The 18,113-nt window shown below is 50.6% G+C and overlaps 1 protein-coding gene across 1 annotated transcript in view; it reads left to right on the top strand.

Moving 5' to 3' along the window:
• The first annotated feature begins 1,875 nt into the window (after positions 1 to 1,875).
• LOC139230492 (chondroadherin-like protein) overlaps positions 1,876 to 18,113 on the top strand; it is a 55,481-nt gene continuing 39,243 nt past the window's right edge. Inside the window, exon 1 of the mRNA XM_070862314.1 lies at positions 1,876 to 2,173. The gene's annotated coding sequence lies outside the window, so the exon portion shown is untranslated. The remainder of the gene's footprint in view (positions 2,174 to 18,113) is intronic.

Raw genomic sequence — 18,113 nt, 5'->3', positions numbered from 1 at the left:
GTCCAAAGGGTTGACAACCATTGGTGGCTGTGCCTTCAGCCGCCTGGGCCCCAAGCTCTGGAATTCTCTCCCTAAACCTCTCTACCTCTCCTTCCTCCTTTAAGACGCTCCTTAAAACCCACCTCTTTGACCAAGCCCTGTCCTAATATCTCCTTATGTCGCTCGGTGTCAAATTGTGTCTGATAGTGCTCCTGTGAAGCGCCTTGGGATGTTTTACTACATTAAAGACGCTATATAAATGCAGGTTGTTGCTGATTTCTCCATTGAGGTTTCATGCGGGCACACATGGCCGAATAGCTTTGCCCTGGAGTACAGTCGATTACGAGTGGATGAATGTCGCGGTCGGGGCCCATCCCGATTCTGACCCTTTGTCTTCGGCATGCTGTGCTGCCCCCAGTGGCCCGACTTCTGGGTGTGTGCGCTGAACATCCTTTGGCCTCCGCACCCCTGCATCAGAGAGGAGCAATCAAATCAGGCGGGGTCCATTCTCCGATCGCTATTGAGTGACCCCCTGCTGACCCCGGCTGGAAAGAGCACGTGTGGATATTGGGTGGGGACATCATCAGTCTTGGCAGCGATGTACTCCCCGGTTTAATAGCGTGCTGAAACTGCGCATCTTAGCTTGTACAGATTGAACCTCCCTTATCCATATTAAATTGGATGGTACAGGCACTGAGCAATGGGATATCGGGGCTGGCTGACTTGCGGGAGTCAGCAGCGAGGAAGGACTTCAATTTGTTCATAGAAACATAGAAAATAGGTGCAGGAGTAGGCCATTCGGCCCTTCGAGCCTGCACCGCCATTCAATATGATCATGGCTGATCATTCCCTCAGTACCCCTTTCCTGCTTTCTCTCTATACCCCCTGATCCCTTTAGCCGTAAAGGCCACATCTAACACCCTCTTGAATATATCCAGTGAACTGGCATCAACAACTCTCTGCGGCAGGGAATTCCACAGGTTAACAACTCTCTGAGTGAAGAAGTTTCTCCTCATCTCGGTCCTAAATGTCAGAGTTCTGTGCATGCGCCACCTGGTGGCCGGGAGTGGTTCTGGACAAGGGAGGTTCAATCTGTACATGAAGAGAAAGAAAGACCACCGGACATCTCAAAGCACTTTACAGCCAATGAAGTACTTTTGGAGTGTAGTCACTGCTGTAATGTGGGAAACGCGGCAGCCAATTTGCGCACAGCAAGCTCCCACAAACAGCAATGTGATAATGACCAGATAATCTGGGTTTTTTTTGTGATGATTGAGGGATAAATATTGGACCCAGGACAACCCCCCTACTCTTCTTCGAAATAGTGCCATGGGATCTTTTACGTCCACCTGAGAGAGCAGGCGGGGCCTCGGTTTAACGTCTCATCTGAAAGACAGCATCTCCAACAGTGCAGCACTCCACTGGAGGGTCAGCCTAGATTTATGTGCTCCAGTCCCTGGAGTGGGACTTGAACCCACGACCTTCTGACCCAGAGGCAAGGATGCTGCTCACTGAGCCACGACTGATGTGGCTCACGAGTCACTTGGCTGAGGTACCACGTTGTGTCAGCGCCTGTGGAATTGTGTCTCAGTTGCTGCAGGAAAGATTTTGAACAGAACTGTTATTATTTGGAGTGTGCCCTGCCAACTCTGGGAGTCGGTAATCAGTGCAAATGAACAGCGCAGGAGAAAGATCTCTTTGTTTCCTGCGCTCCGACCTCAGGAGCAGCTCCTAAAAACCTGGATGGTTCCGCATGCAATGGAAAATTCCCAGTCCTCTCTCTCAGCTATGCCATTGGCACCCCCTCCCCCTCCCCTTCCCCCCCCCCCCCCCCGCTGCCAGCCTCACAGACACACTTCCAGCCTCACACCTCGCTGCGACAGTGGAATTCGAGTCTCTCTGTCGGGACGTTAAAAAGTATCGAGCAAGCCTCTGTCACCATCAAAGTGTCGCACTGTCGCTCCGGCTGGGAATTTCTCGAGCTGTCTCCACTTTCTGCTGCTGCATTCACGGTGTGGGCACAGACTCAGCAGAGGCAGGTCTGTGTGTGTGTCTCAGCCCGTCTCCCCAAACCTCATCAGGGTCAACGCAACCTTCCCCCCTCACCTTCTCCCCCTCCCTTCTCTTTCAACCTACGTCGGAGGTGGTTACAGAGACAACTCGAGCTCTCGGACAGAGCCCACCATAAAGAAAGGTACGTGTTTTGAAACGGTTACTTCATAGTTAACAAACTTGTTTTTAATCGTCTTCTGTGCGTCAGTGGGTCGCACTCTCTCGCCTCTGAGTCAGAAGGTCGTGGGTTCAAGTCCCACTCCTGAGACTTGAGCACATAACTCTAGGCTGACAATCCAGTGCAGTGCTGAGGGAGCGCTGCACTGTCAGAGGTGTCGTCTTTCAGTTGAGACGTTAAACCGAGGCCCCGTCTGCTCTCTCAGGTGGATGTAAAAAATCCCACGGCACTATTTCGAAGAAGAGCAGGGGAGTTATTCCCGGTGTCCTGGCCAATATTTATCCCTCAATTAACATCACTAAAACAGATTATCTGGTCATTATCACATTGCTGTAGGTGGGAGCTTGCTGTGCGCAAGTTGGCTGCTGCGTTTCCCACATTACAACAGTGACTACACTCCAAAAGTACTTCATTGGCTGTAAAGTGCTTTGGGATGTCCGGTGGTCGCGAATGGCGCTATATAAATGCAAGTCTTTCTTTCTTTCTGCTCTCTGAGGTGCAGACTGAGCACCGGGCACAGTTCCACAGGCTGTGGCAACTCACCACAGGGGCAATTGTGCACGGGTGAGCGAAGACTATGAGTGCCCGCAGGTGATCTTATTAAAACTTATAAGATTCTGAGGGGGATCGACAGGGTAGATGCAGAGAGGATGTTTCCCCTTGTGGGGGGGGAATCTTCAACTATGGGGCATAGTTTCAGAATAAGGGGTCACCCATTTAAGACAGAAATGAGGAGGAATTTCTTCTCTCAGAGGGTTGTGAATTTGTGGAATTCTCTGCCCCAGAGAGCTGTGGAGGCTGGGTCATTGAATGTATTTAAGGTGGAGACAGACAGATTTTTAAATGATAAGGGAGTCAAGGGTTATGGTGAGCGGGCGGGGAAGTGGAGCTGAGGCCAAGATCAGATCGGCCATGACCTTATTGAATGGCGGACCAGGTTCGAGGGGCCAAATGGCCGACTCCTGCTCTTATTTCTTATGTTCTTATGTTGCTGAGCGAGCCACGGTTGTGCCAGGTCCTGTCCGTGCTGTCGCACTTTGCAGTTGGATGCCAATCAGCAGCTGGAACCCCGGGGCTAATTTTAACCCTTTGTAGGTGCGCTGGGGTCAACTGTACCTCCCCTACCGGTCAACTCAGGTTAAGGTCACTCAACGCTGCTCACCAACTGACCATCATAACCACGGAACTCGGAGATAATTGGGTCGCCTTTTGGGGAGATTTCATTTTGCATGAATTTTCTATTTTATTTCTCCCGTTCTTTCCTGGAGCTTCCCGGTCGGTCTGTCAGAGATCTGACATCATGGAATGGTAAAGAAAGAAAGACCTGGATTTATATAGCGCCGGTAACGACTACCAGACATCTCAAAGCGCTTTACAGCCAATGAAGTACTTTTGGAGTGTAGTCACTGTTGTAATGTGGGAAACACGGCAGCCAACTTGCGCACAGCAAGCTCCCACAAACAGCGATGTGATAATGACCAGATAATCTGTTTTTTTGTTATGTTGATTTAGGGATAAATGTTGGCCCAGGACACCGGGGATAACTCCCCTGCTCTTCTTCGAAATAGTGCCATGGGATCTTTGACATCCGCCTGAGAGAGCAGACGGGGCCTCAGTTTAACGTCTCATGTGAAAGACAGCACCTGCGACAGTGCAGCACTCCCTCAGCACTGCACCAGAGTGTCAGCCTGGAGTTTTTGTGCTCAAGTCTCTGCAGTGGGACTCGAACCCACAACCTTCTGACTCCGAGGCGAGAGTGCTGCCCACTTAGCCACAGCTGACACTTTGAAAGAGCTATCCAATTAGTCCCACTCCCCCCCCCGCTCTTTCCCCATATCCCTACAAATGTTTCCCCTTCACGTATTTATCCAATTCCATTTTGAAAGCTATTATTGAATCTGCTTCCACCGCCCTTTCAGGCAGCGCGTTCCAGATCCTAAAAAAGATTCTCCTTATCTCACCTCCGGTTCTTTTGCAAATGACCTTAAAACTGTGTCCTTTGGTTCGAGCTCCCTGCCACTGGAAATGTTGCTTCTTATTTACTCGATCAAAATCCTCTCTGATTTTGAGCACCTCTATCGTTTGCCCCCTGAACCTTGCTCCAACGAGAACAACCCCAGTTTCTCCAGTCAGATGTTTGATGCTCTGCGGCTGACCAGCAGCAAGGAACCCAATGGCTTCTTCCCTCCTGGTCGACAGGGGCTCAGGCTCCCTCCTCAGCTGCTGAGGGTAAGCCCGGGGTCGATGAGCCCAGGGCATGGCGAGATCTTCCCCTATCGCCATCACGCAGTTCGTCGATTCACTGCGTGAAAGTGTCCCACAGAATGACGTTGAATTTTACAGCACAGAAACAACAACCACGGGTATTTATATAGCACCTTTAACATAGTAAAACATCCCAAGGCACTTCACAGCAGTGTTATAAGACAAAAAAATAAATAAATGTGACACCAAGCCACATAAGAAGAAATCAGGGGCAGCTGACCCCATCATCATCGGCAGTCCTTCGAAATCGAGGAAGACTTGCCTCCACTCTAAAAGTGAGTTCTCAGGTGACTGAACAGTCCAATACGGGAATTACAGTCTCTGTCACAGGTGGGACAGACAGTGGTTGGAGAAAAGGGAGGGTGGGACTGGTTTGCCGCACGCTCCTTCCGCTGCCTGCGCTTGCTTTCTGCATTCTCTCGCAGGTGACCAAAAGCTTGATCAAAGAGGTTTTAAGGAGCGTCTTGAAGGATGAAAGCGAGGCGGAGAGGTTTAGGGAGGGAGTTCCAGAGTTTGCGGCCCAGGCAACAGAAGGCACGGCCACCGATGACGGAGCGATTATAATCAGGGATGCTCAAGAGGGCAGAATTAGAGGAGCGCAGATATCTCGGGGGGGGGGGGCGGGGGGGTGGGTTGTGGGGCTGGAGGAGATCACAGAGATAGGGAGGGACGAGGCCGTGGAGGGATTTGTAAACAAGGATGAGAATATTGAAATCGAGGAAATCGAAACAGGCCGTTCGGCCCAACAGGTCCGTGCCGGGGTTTATGCTCCACACCAGCCTCCTCCCACCCCTCTTCATCTCACCCCATCAACGTATCCTATTCCTTTCTCCCTTATGTGTTTATTGAGCTCCCCGTTAAATGCATTTGCCTCAACTACTTCATGTGACGTTCCTCATTCTCACCACTCTCTGGGTAAAGAAGTTTCTCCTGAATTCCCCATTGGATTTATTGGTGACTATTATATTTATGCCCTCTAGCTTTGGTCTCCCCCACAAGTGGAAATAGCTCTACCAAAACCCTTCATAATCTTAAAGACCTGCATTAAGCAGCAACTCAGCGTTCTCTGTTCTAGCGAAAAGAACCCAGCCTTCAGTCTTTCTTTGACATAGGATTGCTTCACACAAAGTGGGAAAGCGTGCACCTCGACATTCCTCCAAAAACTCAGTCCAAATTTATTGTCAACAAAATAAAAATTTCCTGTGGCCTGAGTACAGTGGAACCTGTTTATGATGAAATGAGCCTGCCAGTTCAAAATTCGGTTCTGAAAGGGCTGCCTCTGTCTTCAGAGCTCTCTAGGAGTCTGGGAAGAATTAATCGGAAGAGGACTTCAGTGGATTAAGAATTGTTCCTTTCTTTCTGTGCGACCTGTGGGAATTCCGGTCCAAGTATAGCGTTCACTGGTCGAGTTAGGGAAGGATAACCTTGGCTGATATTTTCTAGGTCAATTGGAGTGAGGGCCAAGTCAGAAATCTCTGAGCCAAGACCCAGTCCAAGTCAAATAAGGGTTTGGGATCTGGCTCATCGTGCTCTGTGCTGTTGGGATGGTGAAAGGATGTCTGATAAATACAAGCAGGCGCCAATGATTAACATCGACTCCAATGTCATTGAGGTCCCACTGAAAGAAAGATTCACATTTGGTGCATCACCTTTCACGACCACCGGACGTCCCAAAGCACTTTACAGCCAATATGTGGTCACTGCTGTAATGTGGGAAACGCAGCAGCCAATTTGCACACAGCAAGCTCCCAGAGACCGCAACCTGTTAATGACCAGATAGTGATTTGGTTGAGGGATAAATATTGGCCAGTACACCGGGGATAACTCCCCTGCTCTTCTTCGAAAGAGTGCCATGGGATCTTTTACGTCCCCTGAGAGAGCAGACGGGGCCTCGGTTTAACGTTTCATCCAAAAGCAGGGAAGCCGTGCTACAGTTATACAGGGTATTGGTGAGGCCACACCTGGAATACTGCGTGCAGTTTTGGTTTCCATATTTACGAAAGGATATACTTGCTTTGGAGGCAGTTCAGAGAAGGTTCACTAGGTTGATTCCGGAGATGAGGGGGTTGACTTATGAGGAAAGGTTGAGTAGGTTGGGCCTTGACTCAATGGAATTCAGAAGAATGAGAGGTGATCTTATCGAAACGTATAAGCTTGACAAGGTGGATGCAGAGATGATGGTTCCATTGATAGAGGAGACTAGAACTAGAGGGCACGATCTTAGAATAAGGAGCCACCCATTTAAAACTGAGATGAGGAGGAATTTATTTTCTCAGAGGGTTGTAAATCTGTGGAATTCACTGGTTCATAGAGCTGTGGAAGCTGGGACATTAAATAAATTTAAGACAGAGATAGACAGTTTCTTAACCAATAAGGGATTATGGAGAGCAGGCAGGGAAGTAGACCCAAGTCCATGATCAGATCAGCCATGATCGTATTAAATGGCAGAGCAGGCTCGAGGAGCCATATGGCCTACTCCTTATGGTCTTATAACAGCATCTCTGACAGAGCAGCACTCCCTCAGCACTGCACTGGGAGAGTCAGCCTAGATTTTTGTGCTCAAGTCTCTGGAGTGGGACTTGAACCCACAACCTTCTGACTCAGAGGCAAGAGTGCTGCCCACTGAGCCACAGCTGACACTGGCTAGCATTGTGCCCGGGCTGATAGACCAGTAACGTCCCATGCTCGATCATCCTGCTCTGTGCTGTTGTCTGACCCCAGGCAGGACGCAAGGTGCTACAATTGATCACAGCGCCTTTGAGAAGCCGGTTGTGAGGTATTTCCTCATAGAAGACCTTAAAATTATGAAGGGCTCAGATAGCGTAGCTGTAAAGATTTTTCCACTTGTGGGAAGGACAGAACTAGAGGCCATCAATATATGACAGTCACTAATAAATCCAATCGGAAATTCAGGAGGAACCTCCTTTGCCCAGAGCGTGGAAGTTGCTACCCTGGGGAGTAGTTGAGGCAAATAGACTGCTGACACCCATTGTCTGGGTTGGTCGATGAAGATTGACCACTGATGTAAGCAACCTAGGGCTGTTGGTACACTGGAATGCACCTTCAGGAAAGGGGAGGGAGTAGGCATGCGTTTGTCGATTGTGTTATTGGGATAAAGCCCTGTGTTGCGTGCATCACATGTCCGGGAGAAGGGGGTTAAAACTGGGGCCTGTGAGCCACAAGCCCTGGCAACTCAGCCCAATTTACGCTCATTTTTTATTGCTAATTTGGATTCAATGGACTTCATCATCATCATCGGCGGTCCCTCGAGCGAGGATGACTTGCTTCCACGAGTTCACAGATGTTTCAATGAAGGACCCGATGTTCCAGTCCTGAACTCTCCAATTGAGGGGGTGGAAGATACCTGTGCGTGGATTTTTTTTAACGTGGGGTGACCGTTGCACACCAGCCACCACACGGGCTCGACAGAACTCGGCCTTTATCAGTGGCAAGGGTTAACCAGGACGACTGGAGACCTGCTCTGCTGCACGGGCCTAGTACGCACACATATCGCAGTGTGGGCTGGGCCCGTGCTGCCCCTGGGCCCTCGGCTCTTCTGGGCCCCGTACCCTCATTCGCCGCACCTTCGCCCACGATCCCTCACCGCTCCTCTGCCACAAACATTCGCCGAACCTCCGTCACGATCACTCACCAAATCTCAGCCACGATCCCTCATCACTCCTCCGCCCCAATCACTCGTCGCAAGTCCGCCATGACCTTCCCGCTCCTCCGCTGTACCAGGGCCCCGCCGATGTTCCTGCCCACGCTCCAAACGGCGACCTGGGTCCTGATGTCACCTCAAAGCCATCGCACATTTGTGTCAGCTCGTGCTGGAAGCTGCACTGGCATGCTCCAGCTCTGTTTATAGCCTCGACCTGCGGAGATGTTCTTAACGGACTTAGAGACCTTTGGACAGGGTACTCAAGACTCTTACCTCATTGGTGGATGAATCCTAATTCAGAACCCTAAAGATTTGTTTGTGTCGGTAACTGGGGCTGAATGGGAATGTTCTACAGGGCCCAACCACTTAGGCTCCATAGTATGCGCACACAGAGGCAACAAATACAGACAGCTTGGACTCCCCCTGCCGTGCCCATTGCAGAGTTTGCCAACAAAGAATAAAAGGTTGGTCAAACTATGGTGTTTGAAATGATACAATGAACTCCGTGCTGTGAGCCAGTGACTAGGTCAGTCTTTAATGGCTTCCAGAAGTGAAGATACAAAGGTGAAGTTCAGGTTATATACCGGGCCCAGTACGAGTGTACCTATGACCCTAGGACCTCCAATGATAGGGCCCTCTGGTGGTGGGCAGACCTTATGTACATACATTACATCATTCCCCCCCCACCCCCCCAGTTCTTGGCACAAGTCCATATTACAAGTTCAGACGGTCCAGAGCCCTTCGCTCCCTGGTTGACCGTCTCAGTACAATCCCAGTGCTTTCCGAGTCTCTCACGACTTGGGGCTGGGCATTGACCACAGTGGGTTCTTCTGATGGCTGGATGTGAGTTGGTTGGTCGTCTAAGCTCACGGTGCCTTCTTCCAACTGTTCCGGTTCATCAGTGTGTCTTAGCTTGATTTGATCAATGTGTTTCCTGCACATCTGCCCATTCTTGAGCTTAACCATATACACCCGGTTACCCTCCTTATCAGTAACATTGCCCGGGAGCCACTTGGGCCCTTGACCATGGTTAAGTACATACACTGGGTCATTTACAGATATGTCACGTGACACTGCGGCGCGGTCGTGATACCACTGCTGGCGTTGACGTCAGGTTTCGACATGATCGTTAAGGTCAGGATAGACTAGAGAGAGCCTGGTTTTGAGGCCTCTCTTCATCAATAATTCTGCAGGTGGGACCCCGGAGAGCGTGTTTGGCCTTGTCCTGTAACTGAGCAGTATGCATGACAAGCGTGTCTGCAAGGAACCGTGAGTTACGTGTTTCAGGCTCTGCTTGATGGTTTGAACTGCCCGCTCCGCTTGACCATTGGACGCGGGTTTGAACTGGGCTGACCTCACGTGTTTTATGCCTTTGCGTTTCATGAACTCTTGAAACTCCAGGCTCGTGAAACACTGACAACGATGTCTGGCAGACCATGTGTGGAAAACATGGCTCTCAGGTTCTCAATGGTGGCAGTGGAAGTGCTGGATGACATGATCACACATTCTATCCATTTGGAGTATGCATCCACCACCACAAAAGACATTTTACCGAGGAAGGGGCCCGCAATGTCGATGTGGATTCTAGACCATGGTTTGGATGGCCATGACCACAGACTGAGTGGAGCTTCTGTTATGTATGTATGTAAACCTCACCAATATGTAAGACTTGCCACCAGGGGGCACACCTGTGGAAGACCTAAGGGTCACCTGTGCACCCTGGGCAAGCAGGTATAAAAGACAATTCACCATGCTGCTTCCTCACTCTGGAGTCACATTAAAGAGACCAAGGTCACAACAGTTTGAGCTTACAATATACAATCTTGTGGAGTTATTCTGAGCATAACAATTGGCGACGAATAACGGATCACGAACTTTCATGTGGTAATGGCTGCCATTGATATTCTTGAGAGATTTGTTGAGGGTGCTGATTGGGAAGCCTTCGTTGAGCATCTCGACCAGTACTTCGTGGCCAACGAACTGGACAAGGCTCAGACAGCGGTGAAGAGCAGGGCGATTCTCCTCACTGTATGTGGGTCTTTGATATATGGTCTCGTCAAAAATCTGCTGGCACCGGATAAACCAACGGACAAGACTTACACAGAACTGTGCACGCTGGTTCGGAAACACCTAAAGCCGAAGGAGAGCATCTTAATGGCCAGGTATCGCTTTTACACGCACCATCGCTCCGAGGACCAGAATGTCGCCGACCTAAGACGCCTTGCGGAACAATGCAAATTTGCCGGATCTTTGGGGGAATGTTGCAGGACTTTTTCGTGTTTGGAATCGGCCACGAGGTCATTCTTCGTAAGCTGCTGTCTGCCGAATCCCTAGATCAGAGCAAGGCCATCACGATAGCCCAGGCTTTCATGTCCACGACGACAACACGAAACAGATATCTTCACAGAATCGAAGCTCACTCGCAAGTACTGTGCATAAAATAATGCTTTCAGCAGGCAGAACTGTACCTAGGGCCTACACAACCGCAGAGACCAAACCTAGGGTGACTCAGAGTCCGCCGTGGGACGTGAATGCGTATCAATTAGCACCATGTTGGCGCTGCGGGGGCAGTCATAGAGCACATCAATGTCGATTCAAGCCCTATGTGTGCAAGGGCTGTGGAACAATGGGGCACCTCCAGCGAATGTGCAAACGGTCTCTGACTCACCACGTGGCAGAGTCAGGAGAGGACGACCGATTCAGCGAAGATCACGCTGAACGAGTAAGAGAGGCAACTCAACCTGAGGATGAAGAGGAAGTATATGGGATACACACCTTCACCACCAAAAGCACTCTGTTAAAAGTTAAACTCAACGGCACTCCAGCCTCCATGGAATTGGACACAGGGGAGAGTCAATCAATAATGAGCCAGAAGGCATTCGAAAGGCTGTGGGGCGACAGAGCACAATGACCCCAGCTGATCCCGATTCAGGCAAAGCTGCGCACCTACACCAAGGAACTGATACCAGTTATTGGTAGTGCGGAATATCTCATGAGGGAGCTGTGCACGATTTACCACTGTGGATTGTTTCAGGTGATGGGCCAATGCTGCTTGGTGGAAGGTGGATGGGGAAGATTCGATGGAACTGGGAAAACCTCTGCGGACTTTCTCCGGCGAACGATGTCTCCCTTGCTCAAAGGCTGAGCAAGCCCCCACCTTCAGCTGGACCAGGCATCGAAGTGCAGATCCATTTGCAGATCCCTGAGGCACAGGCCGCTCATCACGACCACGAGGAGGTAAAGATCAACCGAGCAGCGGTACAGGCGCGGTACCCACCACCCGATGCCGACGACCTCTTCGCGACGATGGAAGAGACGCCAGGTCGACCAAGCAGAGTGGGACTCCGGCCGAAACGATCCGAATACGGCTTCGCGATGCCAGAGGCAAAATCCCTGGGGAGGAAGATCGCGGCAGTCGGCATCACGGACACGGACGAGAGTGCATCCAGACCACGGAACGAAAGAGCATCCAGACCACGGGACGAAAGAGCATCCAGACCACAGTATGAAAGTGCGTCCAGACCACGGGACGAGAGCGCGTCCAGACCACGGGATGTCGCAACGAAACAGAGGCCTGTGTTGCCCAGCAAGGAAGACGACTGGGCTTGGGGCAAAGGTAAAGGGGCGGCCACTGAGGAGGCCAGGAACCCGCCATGTTCCAATAAGTTGTTTGCACTGTGTAACCCCTGTGAGCGCTCTTTCGCGGCTAATGATATATTATCATATGGGGTCGGGGGTACTTTACAACAAGCCAAAGTAGCGGGCGAACACATAGAAACATAGAAAATAGGTGCAGGAGTAGGCCATTCGGTCCTTCTAGCCTGCATCGCCATTCACTGAGTTCATGGCTGAACATGCAACTTGAGTACCCAATTCCTGCTTTCTCGCCATACCCCTTGATCCCCCTAATAGTAAGGACTACATCTAACTCCTTTTTGAATATATTTAGTGAATTGGCCTCAACAACTTTCTGTGGTAGAGAATTCCACATGTTCACCACTCTCTGGGTGAAGAAGTTTCTCCTCATCTCGGTCCTAAATGGCTTACTCCTTATCCTTAGACTGTGACCCCTGGTTCTGGACATTGGGAACATTCTTTCTGCATCTAACCTGTCTAAACCCGTCAGAATTTTAAACGTTTCTATGAGGTCCCCTCTCATTCTTCTGAACTCCAGTGAATACAAGCCCAGTTGATCCAGTCTTTCTTGATAGGTCAGTCCCGCCATCCCGGGAATCAGTCTGGTGAACCTTCGCTGCACTCCCTCAATAGCAAGAATGTCCTTCCTCAAGTTAGGAGACCAAAACTGTACACAATACTCCAGGTGTGGCCTCACCAAGGCCCTGTACAACTGTAGCAACACCTCCCTGCCCCTGTACTCAAATCCCCTCGCTATGAAGGCCAACATGCCATTTGCTTTCTTAACCGCCTGCTGTACCTGCATGCCAACCTTCAATGACTGATGTACCATGACACCCAGGTCTCGTTGCACCTCCCCTTTTCCTAATGTCACCATTCAGAAAATAGTCTGTCTCTCTGTTTTTACCACCAAAGTGGATAACCTCACATTTATCCACATTATACTTCATCTGCCATGCATTTGCCCACTCACCTAACCTATCCAAGTCACTCTGCAGCCTCATAGCATCCTCCTCGCAGCTCACACTGCTACCCAACTTAGTGTCATCCGCAAATTTGGAGATACTACATTTAATCCCCTCGTCTAAATCATTAATGTACAGTGTAAACAGCTGGGGACCCAGCACAGAACCTTGCGGTACCCCACTAGTCACTGCCTGCCATTCTGAAAAGTACCCATTTACTCCTACTCTTTGCTTCCTGTCTGACAACCAGTTCTCAATCCAGGTCAGCACACTACCCCCAATCCCATGTGCTTTAACTTTGCACATTAATCTCTTGTGACACTAACCGGTCGTATATGTATCTGACAAAGTACTTGCAGCAAGTGATGTGTTATCACACGGGGTCGGGCGTGTTGTACAGCAAGCCAAAATAGCGGGCGAGTCCCAACCGGTTGTACATGTATCCAATAAGTTAACCAAGGCAGTAGTCTGCGTTCACGGGACAAAAGAGACGTACCAACGAGTGTCCCAATATTTGCTTGAGTCAGACAAGCTGCTCATCCCACAGTTTTTGGAGAGCAGAGGCACCATTATCAATGCTTTGTTTCGAATAGGTCTAACACTGTCTGTGCACTGTAACATGATCCGCCATGGGCCAGGCACTGAGAATGGCGCTGATGCCCTCAGTTGGCTACCGTTGCCCACCATCGGGGTGGAAATGGCACAGCCCGCAGACCTACTCGCTGATTTGGAAGTGCTAGAGAGCGAGAGGTCAACCGTAATGGCCCGCCAGTTTAGGACCTGGACCATCCAGGATCCCACGTTACCGCCTGCTAACGGCGAACCGCTAGACGAGATGTTGCAGCTTCTCCGTCGCAAAGACGAAATGCTCATCCCATCAGATTGGCCCCTATGGGGCAACCCTGCAACGTTGCAAAGAAAGGCAGGGAGGCTACACACAGCCTCCATACCATGGCCCAGGATCCATGGGGCCCACGCGGCCTCCCGCCACTACTGAAAGTCTCAAGGCCATCTCGACCTTCCTTGGCTTGCCAGACCTTAGGGTCAGCGACAATAGTCCGGAGCGGGCAGTCCAAATCATAAAGCCGAGCACCATACGTGTCACGGTAGACTCCCTATAGACCTGGCTATCCCGGGTGCTCCGCAGTCACCGGACAGAATGACTCAGAACCGAACCTTCCGTATGCTATCAGCAGAGAATGTACCATGATCGCACGGCTCCCCCACGCAACATCAGAATAAATGATGTAGACCATGTTCATGGCTCCAGATGGGCTGATAGCACTGTGTTAGCCAAAGAGGGGAATGGAGTGTTTGTGATGAAAATGGCGTGTTTGTTGTGAAACCATGTAACGGGCAAACGCAGAAAGCCTTTGGACCAAACCAAACTGCGAACTACAGATAACCAGGAACCACTGTGAAAGGACCTGGCCCCCAGCGACCCACTAACACAATCGACCTCGCTGTCAACCACGAGGATAAACCCACCATGCCTGACAGTCCGATCAGAGCAGCTGCACGGCCGTCTGACAGTCCGATCAGACCAGCCGCACGGCCGTCTGACAGTCCGATCAGACCAGCTGCACGGCCGTCTGACAGTCCGATCAGACCAGCCGCACGGCCGTCTGACAGTCCGATCAGACCAGCCGCACGGCCGTGCAGCAGCGATCCGACCGACTCACCCATACCACGACTTCAACTCAGGCGATCGACCCGGAGCGCCAGATCGCCTCAACTTGCAAATAACTTGTCTCACCAATATGTAAGACTTGCCACCAGGGGGCGCACCTGTGGGAGACCCAAGGGTCACCTGTGCACCCCAGGCAAGCAGATATAAAAGGCAGTCTACCATGCTGCTTCGTCACTCTGGGGTCACATTAAAGAGACCAAGGTCACAACAGTTTGAACTTACAATATACAGTCTTGTGGAGTTATTCTGAGCATAACAGCTTCCTTTGGGGCATTGCTTAACTGCATGCAAGTGCTGCACTGATGCACGCATGACTCTAAATCCAAGTCAATGCCAGGCCACCAAACATGGGGCCTGCAGATGGCCTTCATCATGACAATACCGGGATGCGTACTATGTAACTCCCATACAAATCTCGCCCTGCCTTTCTTGGGCATTACAACACGATTATTCCACAGTAAACAGTCGGACTGGATGGAAAGCTCATCTTTGCGACGGCTGTACGGTTTGGTTTCATCACCCATTTCCTTGGGGATGGTCGACCAGTCCCCATTAAGAACACAACCGATGGGGTCGGATCCTGGCTGGTCCAGGTCTTAACTTGTTGAGCAGTGACAGGCGACCCTTCACTCTCAAAGGCATCCATGACCATGAGTAGCTCTGCGGGCATTGGCGTTTCCAGCTCCGGTGTGGGCAACAGGAACCGGCTCAATGCATCAGTGCAGTTGTCGGTGCCTGGTCTATGGCGAATGACATAATCATAAGCGGATAATGTCAGTGCCCACCTCTGGATGCGGGACGACGCGTTGATATTGATACCTTTGTATTCCGAGAACAACGATATAAGCGGCTTGAGATCGGTTTCCAGCTCGAAATGAAGCCAAAATAGGTACTGGTACATTTTTCTTACCCCAAAAACACATGCTAATGGAGTCGGTGATTGCCCCCGCAATGCCAACACGTTGAGCTCGGATTTGCGCCCGATGGCGGGCTTTGAGCGACTCCCGTTCTCATATACGCAGTCGAGTCGGCCCTCGATGGTGAACTTTGAGCAGCTCCCGGTTTTGCAGACGCAATCGAGTAGGCCCTGCCATGTGCAGCTCTGCTGGCCATCGATACAATTTTGTACACAGTACTTGCCGTGGAGTTCCTGTTTTGTCGCGATATCTGCTTCGTGCTTTTCTGCATGGACATGCAAGCTTGGGTGATGGTGATGACCTTTGCTGAGGTCCGGCGTCTCCGCAGCCAGCAGCTTACTTCAGATCGTCTCGTGGTTGACCCCGATCACGGAAAAGTCACGCAGCATGTCTTTCAACGCAGGCCCAAATTTGCAAGGCCCTGCAAGACGTCTCAGGTCGGCAACAAATGCCGCTAAGTCCCGGCCTTCTGGACGGACGTGCGTATAGAAGCAATATCTGTATATGAGAATTCCTTCCGTGGGTTTAAGGTGTTCCCGAACTACAGCACACAGTTCTTTGTAATCCTTTTCTGTAGGCTGAGAGCAGATTCTCGATGAGTGCATAGATCGGTGGGCCACAGACGGTGAGAAGAACTGCTCTGTGCTTCTCTGCATCCCTGTCTTTGTTTAGGTCGTTTGCCACGAAATACTGGTCAAGACGATCCGTGAAATCTCCCCAATCCTCTCCCTCGTTGAATCTCTCGAGAATTCCAACTGTACTCGATCGTGCTGTGCTCGCCATACTTTTGCGTGGGTTGGTATTTGCCTCGTCGCCAGTTGTAGTGTGTGAAATGATACAATGAACTCCGTACTGTGAGCCAGTGACTAGGTGTGACCTGGTCAGTCTTTAATGGCTTCCAGAAGTGAAGATACAAAGGTGAAGTTCAGGTTATATACCGGACTCAGCATGAGTGTACCTATGACCCTAGGACCTCCGACGGTAGTGCCTCCTGGTGGTGGGCAGGCCTTATGTACATACCTTACCCAAACAGATGTTCCTGCGGGGCGTGCCCCTTTAAAAGCTGCTGCTTGCTAACTATTGTCATCCGCTGCTGAAACCCTCGTCCATGACTTTGTTACCTCCACACTCGACTGTTCCCATGCTCTCCTGGCCGGAATCTTACCCACCACCCTCCGTAAATTTGAGCTCGTCCAAAACTCTGCTGTCTCTCTGTTCTTGTTGCCACTTTGTTTCTCTCTTCTCCCCAGCCACTGACTCCATCCCTCTCCCCAACTTCTGCCTGAGGCTGAACCACACTGTTCGCAACCTCGGTCCCATATTTGACCCTGAAATGAGTTTCCGACCACATATAACGAAGACTACCTATTTCCACCTCCGTAACATCCCCCGTCTCCGCCCCTGCCTCAGCTCATCTGCTGCTGAAGCCCTCATCCATGCCTTTGTTACCTCTAGACTCGACTATTCCTGGCTGGCCTCTCACATTCTACCCTACGTAAACTAGAGGTGATCCAAAACTCAGCAGCCCGTGTCCTAACTATCACCCCTGTGCTCGCTGACCGACGTTGGCTCACAGTTCGACAACACCTCAATTTAAACTATGTTAACATTTCATTTTAATTCATTTTTATAAATGTCATTAAAATTAAGTTGCAGCCTATCTAGACTGGATTCCTGTGTTCTCCGTTACCCTGGAGACCGGGGTAGGAGAACAAAAATGGAATTTTGTCCTCAAATTTAAACAGCAACAACAACTACTTGCATTTATATAGTGCCTTTAACTTAGTAAAACATCCTAAGGCACCTCACAGGAGCGATTATCAAACAAAAATTGACACCGAGCCACATACAGAGACATTAGGGCAGCTTGGTCAAAGAGGTAGGTTTTAAGGAGCGTCTTAAAGGCGGAAAGAGAGGTTTCGGGAGGGAATTCCAGAACTTCGGGCCTCGGCAACAAAAGGCACGGCCACCGATGGTGGAGCGATTAAAATTAGCGGTACTCAAGAGGGCAGAATTGGAGGAGCGCAAACACCTCAGGGATTGTAGGGCTGGAGGAGATTACAGAGATAGGGAGGGGTGAGGCCATGGAGGGATTTTTAAACAAGGATGAGAATTTTGAAATCGAGGCGTTGACGAACCGAGAGACAATGTAGGTCAGCGAGCAGAGGGATGATGGGTGAACGGGACTTGGTGCGAGTTAGGCCACGAGCAGCCGAGTTTTGGATGAGCTCAAGTTTACGTGCGGTGGAAGCTGGGAGGCTGACCAGGAGTGCGTTGGAACAGTCAAGTCTAGAGGTAACAAAGGCATGGATGAGGGTTTCAGCAGTGGATGAGCTGAGGCAAGGGTGGAGTCGGGCGATGTTACGGGGGTGGAAGTAGGCAGTCTTGGTGACGGATCGGATATGTGGCCAGATGCTCATCTTTGAGTCAAATACGGCACCAAAGTTGCGAATGGTTTGGTTCAGCCTGAGACTATTGCCGGGCAGAGGGATGTCGTCGGTGGCTAGGGAACAGAGTTAGTGGCGGGATCCCTAGATAATGGCTAATGGAACCTGACATTGTCTTTCTGGATGATGTCGCCGAGGGGCAACATGTGGAGGAGAAATAGGAGGGGGCCAAGGATAAATCCTTGGGGGACACCAGAGGTAACGATGAGGGAGTGGGAAGAGAAGCCATTACAGGTGATTCTCTGACTACGATTAGATAGATAAGAATGGAACCAGGCGCGTGCAGTCCCACCCAGCTGGACGGTGGCGGAGAGGCGTTGGAA

The sequence above is a fragment of the Pristiophorus japonicus genome, chromosome 19 (genome assembly GCF_044704955.1).
Source record: "Pristiophorus japonicus isolate sPriJap1 chromosome 19, sPriJap1.hap1, whole genome shotgun sequence".
NCBI lineage: Eukaryota > Metazoa > Chordata > Chondrichthyes > Pristiophoridae > Pristiophorus > Pristiophorus japonicus.
This window is presented reverse-complemented; position numbering and strand designations above follow the sequence as displayed.